Genomic DNA, 12,168 nt, shown 5'->3' with positions numbered 1-12,168 from the left:
GTCTCCTGGGTAACTTCATCGTAGCTCTTAATTCTCTCTTTCTGTCTGGAGGAGATATAATTGAAGAATTGTACATGTACCCGGCTACTTTCAACAGCCTTTGCTGCACTGATATTTTTCCCTCCATTTTTCTTTTTTTTTTTTTTTTTTTTTGCTGGAAGTTCCGTCAATACCCGCCAGCCTTTAAGAGACATCATGCAGCCAGGCCTCTTGGCTTGCGGCCACATTGTCCTGAACGCGCCTGATCTCGTTAGATCTCGGAAGCTAAACGGGGCAGGGCCTGATCAGTACTTGGATGGGAGACCTCCTAGAAATACCAGGTGCTGCAAGCTTTTTACGTCTCCTGGGTAACTTCATCGTAGCTCTTAATACTCTCTTTCTGTCTCCAGGAGATATAATTGAAGAATTGTACACGTACCCGGCTACTTTCAACACCCTTTCCTGCACTGATATTTTTCCCTCCATTTTTCTATTTTTTTTTTTTTTTTTTTGCTGGAAATTCCGTCAATACCCGCCAGCCTTTAAGAGACATCATGCAGCCAGGCGTCTCGGCTTGCGGCCACGACATCCTGAACTCGCCCGATCTCGTCAGATCTTGGAAGTTAAACGGGGCAGGACCTGGTCGGTACATGAATGTGAGACCTCCTGGAAATACCTGGTGCTGCAAGCTTTTACGTCTCCTGGGTAACTTTATCGTAGCTCTTAATACTCTCTATCTGTCTGGAGGAGATATAATTGAAGTATTGTACACGTACCCAGCTACTGTCAACACCCTTTGCTGCACTGATATTTTTCCATCCATTTTTCTTTTTTTTTTTTTTTTTTGCTGGAAGTTCCGTCAATACCCGCCAACCTTTAAGAGACATCATGCAGCCAGGCCTCTCGGCTTGCGGCCACACCGTCCTGAATGCGCCCGATCTCGTCAGATCTCGGAAGCTAAACGGGGCAGGGCCTGGTCAGTACTTGGATGGAAGACCTCCTAGAAATACCAGGTGCTGCAAGCCTTTTACGTCTCCTGGGTAACTTCATCGTAGCTCTTAATACTCTCTATCTGTCTCCAGGAGATATAATTGAAGAATTGTACACGTACTAGGCTACTTTCAACACCCTTTGCTGCACTGGTATATTTCCCTCTATTTTTCGTTTTTTTTTTTGCTGGCAGTTCCGTCAATACCCGCCAGCCTTTAAGAGACATCATGCAGCCAGGCATCTCGGCTTGCGGCCACACCATCCTAAACGCGCCCGATCTCGTCAGATCTCGGAAGCTGAACGGGGCAGGACCTGGTAAGTACATGAATGTGAGACCTCCTGGAAATACCTGGTGCTGCAAGCTTTTACGTCTCCTGGGTAACTTTATCGTAGCTCTTAATACTCTCTATCTGTCTGGAGGAGATATAATTGAAGAATTGTACATGTACCCGGCTACTTTCAACAGCCTTTGCTGCACTGATATTTTTCCCTCCATTTTTCTTTTTTTTTTTTTTTTTTTTTGCTGGAATTTCCGTCAATACCCGCCAGCCATTAAGAGACATCATGCAGCCAGGCCTCTCGGCTTGCGGCCACACCGTCCTGAACGCGCCCGATCTCGTCAGATCTCGGAATTTAAACGGGGCAGGGCCTGGTCAGTACTTTTATGGGTTACCTTCTGGAAATACGAGGTGCTGCAAACTTTTTACGTCTCCTGGGTAACTTCATCGTAGCTCTTAATTCTCTCTTTCTGTCTGGAGGAGATATAATTGAAGAATTGTACATGTACCCGGCTACTTTCAACAGCCTTTGCTGCACTGATATTTTTCCCTCCATTTTTCTTTTTTTTTTTTTTTTTTTTTGCTGGAAGTTCCGTCAATACCCGCCAGCCTTTAAGAGACATCATGCAGCCAGGCCTCTTGGCTTGCGGCCACATTGTCCTGAACGCGCCTGATCTCGTTAGATCTCGGAAGCTAAACGAGGCAGGGCCTGATCAGTACTTGGATGGGAGACCTCCTAGAAATACCAGGTGCTGCAAGCTTTTTACGTCTCCTGGGTAACTTCATCGTAGCTCTTAATACTCTCTTTATGTCTCCAGGAGATATAATTGAAGAATTGTACACGTACCCGGCTACTTTCAACACCCTTTCCTGCACTGATATTTTTCCCTCCATTTTTCTATTTTTTTTTTTTTTTTTTTGCTGGAAATTCCGTCAATACCCGCCAGCCTTTAAGAGACATCATGCAGCCAGGCGTCTCGGCTTGCGGCCACGACATCCTGAACTCGCCCGATCTCGTCAGATCTTGGAAGCTAAACGGGGCAGGACCTGGTCGGTACATGAATGTGAGACCTCCTGGAAATACCTGGTGCTGCAAGCTTTTACGTCTCCTGGGTAACTTTATCGTAGCTCTTAATACTCTCTATCTGTCTGGAGGAGATATAATTGAAGTATTGTACACGTACCCAGCTACTGTCAACACCCTTTGCTGCACTGATATTTTTCCATCCATTTTTCTTTTTTTTTTTTTTTTTTGCTGGAAGTTCCGTCAATACCCGCCAACCTTTAAGAGACATCATGCAGCCAGGCCTCTCGGCTTGCGGCCACACCGTCCTGAATGCGCCCGATCTCGTCAGATCTCGGAAGCTAAACGGGGCAGGGCCTGGTCAGTACTTGGATGGGAGACCTCCTAGAAATACCAGGTGCTGCAAGCCTTTTGCGTCTCCTGGGTAACTTCATCGTAGCTCTTAATATTCTCTATCTGTCTCCAGGAGATATAATTGAAGAATTGTACACGTACTAGGCTACTTTCAACACCCTTTGCTGCACTGGTATATTTCCCTCTATTTTTCGTTTTTTTTTTTGCTGGCAGTTCCGTCAATACCCGCCAGCCTTTAAGAGACATCATGCAGCCAGGCATCTCGGCTTGCGGCCACACCATCCTGAACGCGCCCGATCTCGTCAGATCTCGGAAGCTGAACGGGGCAGGACCTGGTAAGTACATGAATGTGAGACCTCCTGGAAATACCTGGTGCTGCAAGCTTTTACGTCTTCTGGGTAACTTTATCGTAGCTCTTAATACTCTCTATCTGTCTGGAGGAGATATAATTGAAGTATTGTACACGTACCCAGCTACTGTCAACATCCTTTGCTGCACTGATATTTTTCCATCCATTTTTCTTTTTTTTTTTTTTTTTTTTTTTTTTTGCTGGAAGTTCCGTCAATACCCGCCAACCTTTAAGAGACATCATGCAGCCAGGCCTCTTGGCTTGCGGCCACACCGTCCTGAACGCGCCCGATCTTGTAAGATCTCGGAAGCTAAACGGGGCAGGACCTGGTCAGTACTTGGATGGGAGACCTCCTGGAAATACCTGGTGCTGCAAGCTTTTACGTCTCCTGGGTAACTTTATCGTAGCTCTTAATTCTCTCTTTCTGTCTGGAGGAGATATAATTGAAGAATTGTACACGTACCCGGCTACTTTCAACACCCTTTGCTGCACTGATATTTTTCCCTCCATTTTTCTATTTTTTTTTTTTTTTTTTTTTTGCTGGAAGTTCCGTCAATACTTGCCAGCCTTTAAGAGACATCATGCAGCCAGGCCTCTTGGCTTGCGGCCACACCGTCCTGAACGCGCCTGATCTCATCATATCTCGGAAGCTAAACGGGGCAGGGCCTGGTCAGTACTCTTATGGGTTACCTTCTGGAAATACGAGGTGCTGCAAACTTTTTACGTCTCCTGGGTAACTTCATCGTAGCTCTTAATTCTCTCTTTCTGTCTGGAGGAGATATAATTGAAGAATTGTACATGTACCCGGCTACTTTCAACAGCCTTTGCTGCACTGATATTTTTCCCTCCATTTTTCTTTTTTTTTTTTTTTTTTTTTGCTGGAAGTTCCGTCAATACCCGCCAGCCTTTAAGAGACATCATGCAGCCAGGCCTCTTGGCTTGCGGCCACATTGTCCTGAACGCGCCTGATCTCGTTAGATCTCGGAAGCTAAACGAGGCAGGGCCTGATCAGTACTTGGATGGGAGACCTCCTAGAAATACCAGGTGCTGCAAGCTTTTTACGTCTCCTGGGTAACTTCATCGTAGCTCTTAATACTCTCTTTATGTCTCCAGGAGATATAATTGAAGAATTGTACACGTACCCGGCTACTTTCAACACCCTTTCCTGCACTGATATTTTTCCCTCCATTTTTCTATTTTTTTTTTTTTTTTTTTGCTGGAAATTCCGTCAATACCCGCCAGCCTTTAAGAGACATCATGCAGCCAGGCGTCTCGGCTTGCGGCCACGACATCCTGAACTCGCCCGATCTCGTCAGATCTTGGAAGCTAAACGGGGCAGGACCTGGTCGGTATATGAATGTGAGACCTCCTGGAAATACCTGGTGCTGCAAGCTTTTACGTCTCCTGGGTAACTTTATCGTAGCTCTTAATACTCTCTATCTGTCTGGAGGAGATATAATTGAAGTATTGTACACGTACCCAGCTACTGTCAACACCCTTTGCTGCACTGATATTTTTCCATCCATTTTTCTTTTTTTTTTTTTTTTTTGCTGGAAGTTCCGTCAATACCCGCCAACCTTTAAGAGACATCATGCAGCCAGGCCTCTCGGCTTGCGGCCACACCGTCCTGAATGCGCCCGATCTCGTCAGATCTCGGAAGCTAAACGGGGCAGGGCCTGGTCAGTACTTGGATGGGAGACCTCCTAGAAATACCAGGTGCTGCAAGCCTTTTGCGTCTCCTGGGTAACTTCATCGTAGCTCTTAATACTCTCTATCTGTCTCCAGGAGATATAATTGAAGAATTGTACACGTACTAGGCTACTTTCAACACCCTTTGCTGCACTGGTATATTTCCCTCTATTTTTCGTTTTTTTTTTTGCTGGCAGTTCCGTCAATACCCGCCAGCCTTTAAGAGACATCATGCAGCCAGGCATCTCGGCTTGCGGCCACACCATCCTGAACGCGCCCGATCTCGTCAGATCTCGGAAGCTGAACGGGGCAGGACCTGGTAAGTACATGAATGTGAGACCTCCTGGAAATACCTGGTGCTGCAAGCTTTTACGTCTTCTGGGTAACTTTATCGTAGCTCTTAATACTCTCTATCTGTCTGGAGGAGATATAATTGAAGTATTGTACACGTACCCAGCTACTGTCAACATCCTTTGCTGCACTGATATTTTTCCATCCATTTTTCTTTTTTTTTTTTTTTTTTTTTTTTTTTGCTGGAAGTTCCGTCAATACCCGCCAACCTTTAAGAGACATCATGCAGCCAGGCCTCTTGGCTTGCGGCCACACCGTCCTGAACGCGCCCGATCTTGTAAGATCTCGGAAGCTAAACGGGGCAGGACCTGGTCAGTACTTGGATGGGAGACCTCCTGGAAATACCTGGTGCTGCAAGCTTTTACGTCTCCTGGGTAACTTTATCGTAGCTCTTAATTCTCTCTTTCTGTCTGGAGGAGATATAATTGAAGAATTGTACACGTACCCGGCTACTTTCAACACCCTTTGCTGCACTGATATTTTTCCCTCCATTTTTCTATTTTTTTTTTTTTTTTTTTTTTGCTGGAAGTTCCGTCAATACTTGCCAGCCTTTAAGAGACATCATGCAGCCAGGCCTCTTGGCTTGCGGCCACACCGTCCTGAACGCGCCTGATCTCATCATATCTCGGAAGCTAAACGGGGCAGGGCCTGGTCAGTACTTGGATGGCTGACCTCCTAGAAATACCAGGTGCTGCAAGCTTTTTACGTCTCCTGGGTAACTTCATCGTAGCTCTTAATACTCTCTTTCTGTCTGGAGGAGATATAATTGAAGAATTGTACACGTACCCGGCTACTTTCAAAACCCATTACTGCACTGATATTTTTCCCTCCATTTTTCTTTTTCTTTTTTTTTTTTTTTTTTTTTTGCTGGAATTTCCGTCAATACCCGCCAGCCATTAAGAGACATCATGCAGCCAGGCCTCTCGGCTTGCGGCCACACCGTCCTGAACGCGCCCGATCTCGTCAGATCTCGGAATTTAAACGGGGCAGGGCCTGGTCAGTACTTTTATGGGTTACCTTCTGGAAATACGAGGTGATGCAAACTTTTTACGTCTCCTGGGTAACTTCATCGTAGCTCTTAATTCTCTCTTTCTGTCTGGAGGAGATATAATTGAAGAATTGTACATGTACCCGGCTACTTTCAACACCCTTTGCTGCACTGATATTTTTCCATCCATTTTTCTTTTTTTTTTTTTTTTTTGCTGGAAGTTCCGTCAATACCCGCCAACCTTTAAGAGACATCATGCAGCCAGGCCTCTCGGCTTGCGGCCACACCGTCCTGAATGCGCCCGATCTCGTCAGATCTCGGAAGCTAAACGGGGCAGGGCCTGGTCACTACTTGGATGGGAGACCTCCTAGAAATACCAGGTGCTGCAAGCCTTTTGCGTCTCCTGGGTAACTTCATCGTCGCTCTTAATACTCTCTATCTGTCTCCAGGAGATATAATTGAAGAATTGTACACGTACTAGGCTACTTTCAACACCCTTTGCTGCACTGGTATATTTCCCTCTATTTTTCGTTTTTTTTTTTGCTGGCAGTTCCGTCAATACCCGCCAGCCTTTAAGAGACATCATGCAGCCAGGCATCTCGGCTTGCGGCCACACCATCCTGAACGCGCCCGATCTCGTCAGATCTCGGAAGCTGAACGGGGCAGGACCTGGTAAGTACATGAATGTGAGACCTCCTGGAAATACCTGGTGCTGCAAGCTTTTACGTCTTCTGGGTAACTTTATCGTAGCTCTTAATACTCTCTATCTGTCTGGAGGAGATATAATTGAAGTATTGTACACGTACCCAGCTACTGTCAACATCCTTTGCTGCACTGATATTTTTCCATCCATTTTTCTTTTTTTTTTTTTTTTTTTTTTTTTTTGCTGGAAGTTCCGTCAATACCCGCCAACCTTTAAGAGACATCATGCAGCCAGGCCTCTCGGCTTGCGGCCACACCGTCCTGAACGCGCCCGATCTTGTAAGATCTCGGAAGCTAAACGGGGCAGGACCTGGTCAGTACTTGGATGGGAGACCTCCTGGAAATACCTGGTGCTGCAAGCTTTTACGTCTCCTGGGTAACTTTATCGTAGCTCTTAATTCTCTCTTTCTGTCTGGAGGAGATATAATTGAAGAATTGTACACGTACCCGGCAACTTTCAACACCCTTTGCTGCACTGATATTTTTCCCTCCATTTTTCTATTTTTTTTTTTTTTTTTTTTTTGCTGGAAGTTCCGTCAATACTTGCCAGCCTTTAAGAGACATCATGCAGCCAGGCCTCTTGGCTTGCGGCCACACCGTCCTGAACGCGCCTGATCTCATCATATCTCGGAAGCTAAACGGGGCAGGGCCTGGTCAGTACTTGGATGGCTGACCTCCTAGAAATACCAGGTGCTGCAAGCTTTTTACGTCTCCTGGGTAACTTCATCGTAGCTCTTAATACTCTCTTTCTGTCTGGAGGAGATATAATTGAAGAATTGTACACGTACCCGGCTACTTTCAAAACCCATTACTGCACTGATATTTTTCCCTCCATTTTTCTTTTTCTTTTTTTTTTTTTTTTTTTTTTTGCTGGAAGTTCCGTCAATACCCGCCAGCCATTAAGAGACATCATGCAGCCAGGCCTCTCGGCTTGCGGCCACACCGTCCTGAACGCGCCCGATCTCGTCAGATCTCGGAATTTAAACGGGGCAGGGCCTGGTCAGTACTTTTATGGGTTACCTTCTGGAAATACGAGGTGATGCAAACTTTTTACGTCTCCTGGGTAACTTCATCGTAGCTCTTAATTCTCTCTTTCTGTCTGGAGGAGATATAATTGAAGAATTGTACATGTACCCGGCTACTTTCAACAGCCTTTGCTGCACTGATATTTTTCCCTCCATTTTTCTTTTTTTTTTTTTTTTTTTTGCTGGAAGTTCCGTCAATACCCGCCAGCCTTTAAGAGACATCATGCAGCCAGGCCTCTTGGCTTGCGGCCACATTGTCCTGAACGCGCCTGATCTCGTTAGATCTCGGAAGCTAAACGGGGCAGGGCCTGTTCAGTACTTGGATGGGAGACCTCCAGGAAATACCTGGTGCTGCAAGCTTTTTACGTCTCCTGGGAAACTTCATCGTAGCTCTTAATACTCTCTATCTGTCTGGAGGTGTTATAATTGAGAAATTGTACACGTACCCGGCTACTTTCATCAGCCTTTGCTGCACTGGTATTTTTCCCTCTATTTTTTTTTTTTTTTTTGCTGGCAGTTCCATCAATACCCGCCAGCCTTTAAGAGACATCATGCAGCCAGGCGTCTCGGCTTGCGGCCACACCATCCTGAACGCGCCCGATCTCGTCAGATCTCGGAAGCTAAACGGGGCAGGACCTGGTCAGTACTTGAATGTGAGACCTCCTGGAAATACCTGGTGCTGCAAGCTTTTACGTCTCCTGGGTAACTTCATCGTAGCTCTTAATACTCTCTTTCTGTCTGGAGGAGATATAATTCAAGTATTGTACACGTACCCGGCTACTTTCAACACCCTTTGCTGCACTGGTATTTCTCCCTCCATTTCTCTTTTTTTTTTTGCTGGCAGTTCCGTCAATACCCGCCAGCCTTTAAGAGACATCATGCAGCCAGGCATCTCGGCTTGCGGCCACACCGTCCTGAACGCGTCCGATATCGTAAGATCTCGGAAACTGAGTGGGGCAGGGCCTGGTCAGTACTTGGATGGGAGACCTCCTGGAAATACCAGGTGCTGCAAGCTTTTTACGTCTGCTGGGAAAGTTTATCGTAGCTCTTAATACTCTCTTTCTGTCTGGAGAATATATAATTGAAGAATTGTACACGTACCCGGCTACTTTCAAAACCCTTTGCTGCACTGGTATTTTTCCCTCTATTTTTCTTTTTTTTTTTTGCTGGCAGTTCCGTTGATACCCGCCAGCCTTTAAGAGACATCATGCAGCCAGGCCTCTTGGCTTGAGGCCACACCGTCCTGAAGACGCAAGATCTCGTCAGATCTCGGAAGAAAAACTGGGCAGGGCCTGCTCAGTAATTGGATGGGTGACCTCCTGGAAATACCAGGTGCTGCAAGCTTTTTACATCTCCTGGGTAACTTCAGCGTAGCTCTTAATACTCTCATTCAGTCTGGAGGAGATATAATTGAAGAATTGTACACGTACCCGGCTACTTTCAACACCCTTTGCTGCACTGATATTTTTCCCTCCATTTTTCTTTTTCTTTATTATTTTTTCTGGAAGTTCCGTCAATATCCGCCAGCCTTTAAGAGACATCATGCAACCTGGCCTCTCGGCTTGCGGACACACAGTCCTGAACAAACCCGATCTCGTCAGATCTCGGAATTTAAACGGGGCAGGGCATGGTCAGTACTTTTATGGGTTACCTTCTGGAAATACGAGGTGCTGCAAACTTTTTACGTCTCCTGGGAAACTTCATCGTAGCTCTTAATACTCTCTTTCTGTCTGGAGAATATATAATTGAAGAATTGTACACGTACCCGGCTACTTTCAAAACCCTTTGCTGCACTGGTATTTTTCCCTCTATTTTTCTTTTTTTTTTTTGCTGGCAGTTCCGTTGATACCCGCCAGCCTTTAAGAGACATCATGCAGCCAGGCCTCTTGGCTTGAGGCCACACCGTCCTGAAGACGCAAGATCTCGTCAGATCTCGGAAGAAAAACTGGGCAGGGCCTGGTCAGTAATTGGATGGGTGACCTCCTGGAAATACCAGGTGCTGCAAGCTTTTTACATCTCCTGGGTAACTTCAGCGTAGCTCTTAATACTCTCATTCAGTCTGGAGGAGATATAATTGAAGAATTGTACACGTACCCGGCTACTTTCAACACCCTTTGCTGCACTGGTATATTTCCCTCTATTTTTCTTTTTTTTTTTTGCTGGCAGTTCCGTCAATACCCGCCAGCCTTTAAGAGACATCATGCAGCCAGACATCTCGGCTTGCGGCCACACCGTCCTGAACGCGCCCGATCTCGTCAGATCTCGGAAGCTAAACGGGGCAGGACCTGGTCAGTACTTGAATGTGAGACCTCCTGGAAATACCTGGTGCTGCAAGCTTTTACGTCTCCTGGGTAACTTTATCGTAGCTCTTAATACTCTCTATCTGTCTGGAGGAGATATAATTGAAGAATTGTACACGTACCCGGCTACCTTCAACACGCTTTGCTGCACTGATATTTTTCCCTCCATTTTTCTTTTTTCTTTTGTTTTTTGCTGGAAGTTCCATCAATACCCTCCAGCCTTTAAGAGACATCATGCAGCCAGGCCTCTTGGCTTGAGGCCACACCGTCCTGAAGACGCAATATCTCGTCAGATCTCGGAAGAAAAACTGGGCAGGGCCTGGTCAGTAATTGGATGGGTGACCTCCTGGAAATACCAGGTGCTGAAAGCTTTTTACATCTCCTGGGTAACTTCAGCGTAGCTCTTAATACTCTCTATCTGTCTGGAGGAGATATAATTGAAGAATTGTACACGTACCCGGCTACCTTCAACACGCTTTGCTGCACTGATATTTTTCCCTCCATTTTTCTTTTTTCTTTTGTTTTTTGCTGGAAGTTCCATCAATACCCTCCAGCCTTTAAGAGACATCATGCAGCCAGGCCTCTTGGCTTGAGGCCACACCGTCCTGAAGACGCAATATCTCGTCAGATCTCGGAAGAAAAACTGGGCAGGGCCTGGTCAGTAATTGGATGGGTGACCTCCTGGAAATACCAGGTGCTGAAAGCTTTTTACATCTCCTGGGTAACTTCAGCGTAGCTCTTAATACTCTCATTCAGTCTGGAGGAGATATAATTGAAGAATTGTACATGTACCCGGCTACTTTCAACACCCTGTCCTGCACTGATATTTTTCCCTCCATTTTACTATTTATTTATTTTTTATTTTTTGCTGAAAGTTCCGTCAATACCCGCCAGCCTTTAAGAGACATCATGCAGCCCGGCCTCTTGGCTTGCGGCCACACCGTCCTGAACGCGCCCGATCTCATCAGATCTCGGAAGCTAACGGGGCAGGGCCTGGTCAGTACTTGGATGGGTGACCTCCTGGAAATACCAGGTGCTGCAAGCTTTTTACGTCTCCTGGGTAACTTCATCGTAGCTCTTAACACTCTCTTTCTGTCTCCAGGAGATATAATTGAAGAATTGTACACGTACCCGGCTACTTTCAACACCCTTTGTTGCACTGGTATATTTCCCTCTATTTTTCTTTTTTTTTTTTGCTGGCAGTTCCGTCAATACCCGCCAGCCTTTAAGAGACATCATGCAGCCAGACATCTCGGCTTGCGGCCACACCGTCCTGAACGCGCCCGATCTCGTCAGATCTCGGAAGCTAAACGGGGCAGGACCTGGTCAGTACTTGAATGTGAGACCTCCTGGAAATACCTGGTGCTGCAAGCTTTTACGTCTCCTGGGTAACTTTATCGTAGCTCTTAATACTCTCTATCTGTCTGGAGGAGATATAATTGAAGTATTGTACACGTACCCGGCTACTTTCAACACCCATTGCTGCACTGATATTTTTCCCTCCATTTTTCTTTTTTTTTTTTTTTGCTGGAAGTTCCGTCAATACCCGCCAGCCTTTAAGAGACATCATGCAGCCAGGCCTCTTGGCTTGTGGCCACATTGTCCTGAACGCGCCTGATCTCGTCAGATCTCGGAAGCTAAACGGGGCAGGGCCTGATCAGTACTTGGATGGGAGACCTCCAGGAAATACCTGGTGCTGCAAGCTTTTTACGTCTCCTGGGTAACTTCATCGTAGCTCTTAATACTCTCTATCTGTCTGGAGGTGTTATAATTGAGGAATTGTATACGTACCCGGCTACTTTCAACAGCCTTTGCTGCACTGATATTTTTCCCTCCATTTTCCCTCTATTTTTCTTTTTTTTTTGCTGGCAGTTCCGTCAATACCCGCCAACCTTTAAGAGACATCATGCAGCCAGGCCTTTCGGCTTGTGGCCACACCGTCCTGAATGCGCCCGATCTCGTCAGATCTCGGAAACTAAACGGGGCAGGGCCTGGTCAGTACTTGGATGGGAGACCTCCTAGAAATACCAGGTGCTGCAAGCTTTTTACGTCTCCTGGGTAACTTCATCGTAGCTCTTAATACTCTCTTTTTGTCTCCAGGAGATATAATTGAAGAATTGTACACGTACCCGGCTACTT

At 46.2% G+C, this 12,168-nt stretch overlaps 9 non-coding genes and 25 pseudogenes across 9 annotated transcripts; all 34 read left to right on the top strand.

Moving 5' to 3' along the window:
* Nucleotides 1–213: 213 nt before the first annotated feature.
* LOC136737581 (uncharacterized) lies at nt 214–332 on the top strand (annotated as a pseudogene).
* A 219-nt stretch (nt 333–551) lies between these two features.
* On the top strand, nt 552–670 carry LOC136737832 (uncharacterized; annotated as a pseudogene).
* A 215-nt stretch (nt 671–885) lies between these two features.
* Nucleotides 886–1,004, top strand: LOC136737806 (5S ribosomal RNA). Its single transcript, XR_010812471.1, has one exon. It is a non-coding gene; the product is annotated as a 5S ribosomal RNA (ribosomal RNA).
* A 210-nt stretch (nt 1,005–1,214) lies between these two features.
* Nucleotides 1,215–1,333, top strand: LOC136737724 (uncharacterized; annotated as a pseudogene).
* Nucleotides 1,334–1,551: 218 nt separating this feature from the next.
* On the top strand, nt 1,552–1,670 carry LOC136737682 (uncharacterized; annotated as a pseudogene).
* Nucleotides 1,671–1,889: 219 nt separating this feature from the next.
* Nucleotides 1,890–2,008, top strand: LOC136737651 (uncharacterized; annotated as a pseudogene).
* A 219-nt stretch (nt 2,009–2,227) lies between these two features.
* LOC136737841 (uncharacterized) lies at nt 2,228–2,346 on the top strand (annotated as a pseudogene).
* A 215-nt stretch (nt 2,347–2,561) lies between these two features.
* On the top strand, nt 2,562–2,680 carry LOC136737459 (5S ribosomal RNA). The gene has a single exon (XR_010812418.1). It is a non-coding gene; the product is annotated as a 5S ribosomal RNA (ribosomal RNA).
* A 210-nt stretch (nt 2,681–2,890) lies between these two features.
* On the top strand, nt 2,891–3,009 carry LOC136737678 (uncharacterized; annotated as a pseudogene).
* A 224-nt stretch (nt 3,010–3,233) lies between these two features.
* LOC136737480 (5S ribosomal RNA) lies at nt 3,234–3,352 on the top strand. Its single transcript, XR_010812438.1, has one exon. It is a non-coding gene; the product is annotated as a 5S ribosomal RNA (ribosomal RNA).
* A 221-nt stretch (nt 3,353–3,573) lies between these two features.
* LOC136737768 (uncharacterized) lies at nt 3,574–3,692 on the top strand (annotated as a pseudogene).
* Nucleotides 3,693–3,911: 219 nt separating this feature from the next.
* LOC136737650 (uncharacterized) lies at nt 3,912–4,030 on the top strand (annotated as a pseudogene).
* A 219-nt stretch (nt 4,031–4,249) lies between these two features.
* Nucleotides 4,250–4,368, top strand: LOC136737821 (uncharacterized; annotated as a pseudogene).
* Nucleotides 4,369–4,583: 215 nt separating this feature from the next.
* On the top strand, nt 4,584–4,702 carry LOC136737447 (5S ribosomal RNA). The gene has a single exon (XR_010812407.1). It is a non-coding gene; the product is annotated as a 5S ribosomal RNA (ribosomal RNA).
* A 210-nt stretch (nt 4,703–4,912) lies between these two features.
* LOC136737677 (uncharacterized) lies at nt 4,913–5,031 on the top strand (annotated as a pseudogene).
* A 224-nt stretch (nt 5,032–5,255) lies between these two features.
* Nucleotides 5,256–5,374, top strand: LOC136737479 (5S ribosomal RNA). Its single transcript, XR_010812437.1, has one exon. It is a non-coding gene; the product is annotated as a 5S ribosomal RNA (ribosomal RNA).
* A 221-nt stretch (nt 5,375–5,595) lies between these two features.
* LOC136737610 (uncharacterized) lies at nt 5,596–5,714 on the top strand (annotated as a pseudogene).
* A 226-nt stretch (nt 5,715–5,940) lies between these two features.
* LOC136737759 (uncharacterized) lies at nt 5,941–6,059 on the top strand (annotated as a pseudogene).
* Nucleotides 6,060–6,275: 216 nt separating this feature from the next.
* LOC136737431 (5S ribosomal RNA) lies at nt 6,276–6,394 on the top strand. Its single transcript, XR_010812391.1, has one exon. It is a non-coding gene; the product is annotated as a 5S ribosomal RNA (ribosomal RNA).
* Nucleotides 6,395–6,604: 210 nt separating this feature from the next.
* On the top strand, nt 6,605–6,723 carry LOC136737676 (uncharacterized; annotated as a pseudogene).
* A 224-nt stretch (nt 6,724–6,947) lies between these two features.
* On the top strand, nt 6,948–7,066 carry LOC136737478 (5S ribosomal RNA). The gene has a single exon (XR_010812436.1). It is a non-coding gene; the product is annotated as a 5S ribosomal RNA (ribosomal RNA).
* A 221-nt stretch (nt 7,067–7,287) lies between these two features.
* LOC136737608 (uncharacterized) lies at nt 7,288–7,406 on the top strand (annotated as a pseudogene).
* Nucleotides 7,407–7,633: 227 nt separating this feature from the next.
* LOC136737758 (uncharacterized) lies at nt 7,634–7,752 on the top strand (annotated as a pseudogene).
* A 218-nt stretch (nt 7,753–7,970) lies between these two features.
* On the top strand, nt 7,971–8,089 carry LOC136737599 (uncharacterized; annotated as a pseudogene).
* Nucleotides 8,090–8,298: 209 nt separating this feature from the next.
* LOC136737531 (uncharacterized) lies at nt 8,299–8,417 on the top strand (annotated as a pseudogene).
* Nucleotides 8,418–8,625: 208 nt separating this feature from the next.
* Nucleotides 8,626–8,744, top strand: LOC136737740 (uncharacterized; annotated as a pseudogene).
* A 210-nt stretch (nt 8,745–8,954) lies between these two features.
* On the top strand, nt 8,955–9,073 carry LOC136737790 (uncharacterized; annotated as a pseudogene).
* A 216-nt stretch (nt 9,074–9,289) lies between these two features.
* LOC136737826 (uncharacterized) lies at nt 9,290–9,408 on the top strand (annotated as a pseudogene).
* Nucleotides 9,409–9,618: 210 nt separating this feature from the next.
* Nucleotides 9,619–9,737, top strand: LOC136737730 (uncharacterized; annotated as a pseudogene).
* Nucleotides 9,738–9,947: 210 nt separating this feature from the next.
* Nucleotides 9,948–10,066, top strand: LOC136737543 (uncharacterized; annotated as a pseudogene).
* An 890-nt stretch (nt 10,067–10,956) lies between these two features.
* LOC136737771 (5S ribosomal RNA) lies at nt 10,957–11,074 on the top strand. The gene has a single exon (XR_010812467.1). It is a non-coding gene; the product is annotated as a 5S ribosomal RNA (ribosomal RNA).
* A 210-nt stretch (nt 11,075–11,284) lies between these two features.
* Nucleotides 11,285–11,403, top strand: LOC136737542 (uncharacterized; annotated as a pseudogene).
* Nucleotides 11,404–11,615: 212 nt separating this feature from the next.
* Nucleotides 11,616–11,734, top strand: LOC136737589 (uncharacterized; annotated as a pseudogene).
* A 219-nt stretch (nt 11,735–11,953) lies between these two features.
* On the top strand, nt 11,954–12,072 carry LOC136737473 (5S ribosomal RNA). Its single transcript, XR_010812431.1, has one exon. It is a non-coding gene; the product is annotated as a 5S ribosomal RNA (ribosomal RNA).
* Nucleotides 12,073–12,168: the final 96 nt, after the last annotated feature.

The sequence above is a fragment of the Amia ocellicauda genome, unplaced genomic scaffold (assembly GCF_036373705.1).
Source record: "Amia ocellicauda isolate fAmiCal2 unplaced genomic scaffold, fAmiCal2.hap1 HAP1_SCAFFOLD_54, whole genome shotgun sequence".
Lineage (NCBI taxonomy): Eukaryota > Metazoa > Chordata > Actinopteri > Amiiformes > Amiidae > Amia > Amia ocellicauda.
Note: the sequence above shows the minus strand (reverse complement) of the source record. Positions and strands in the feature narration are given on the sequence as shown.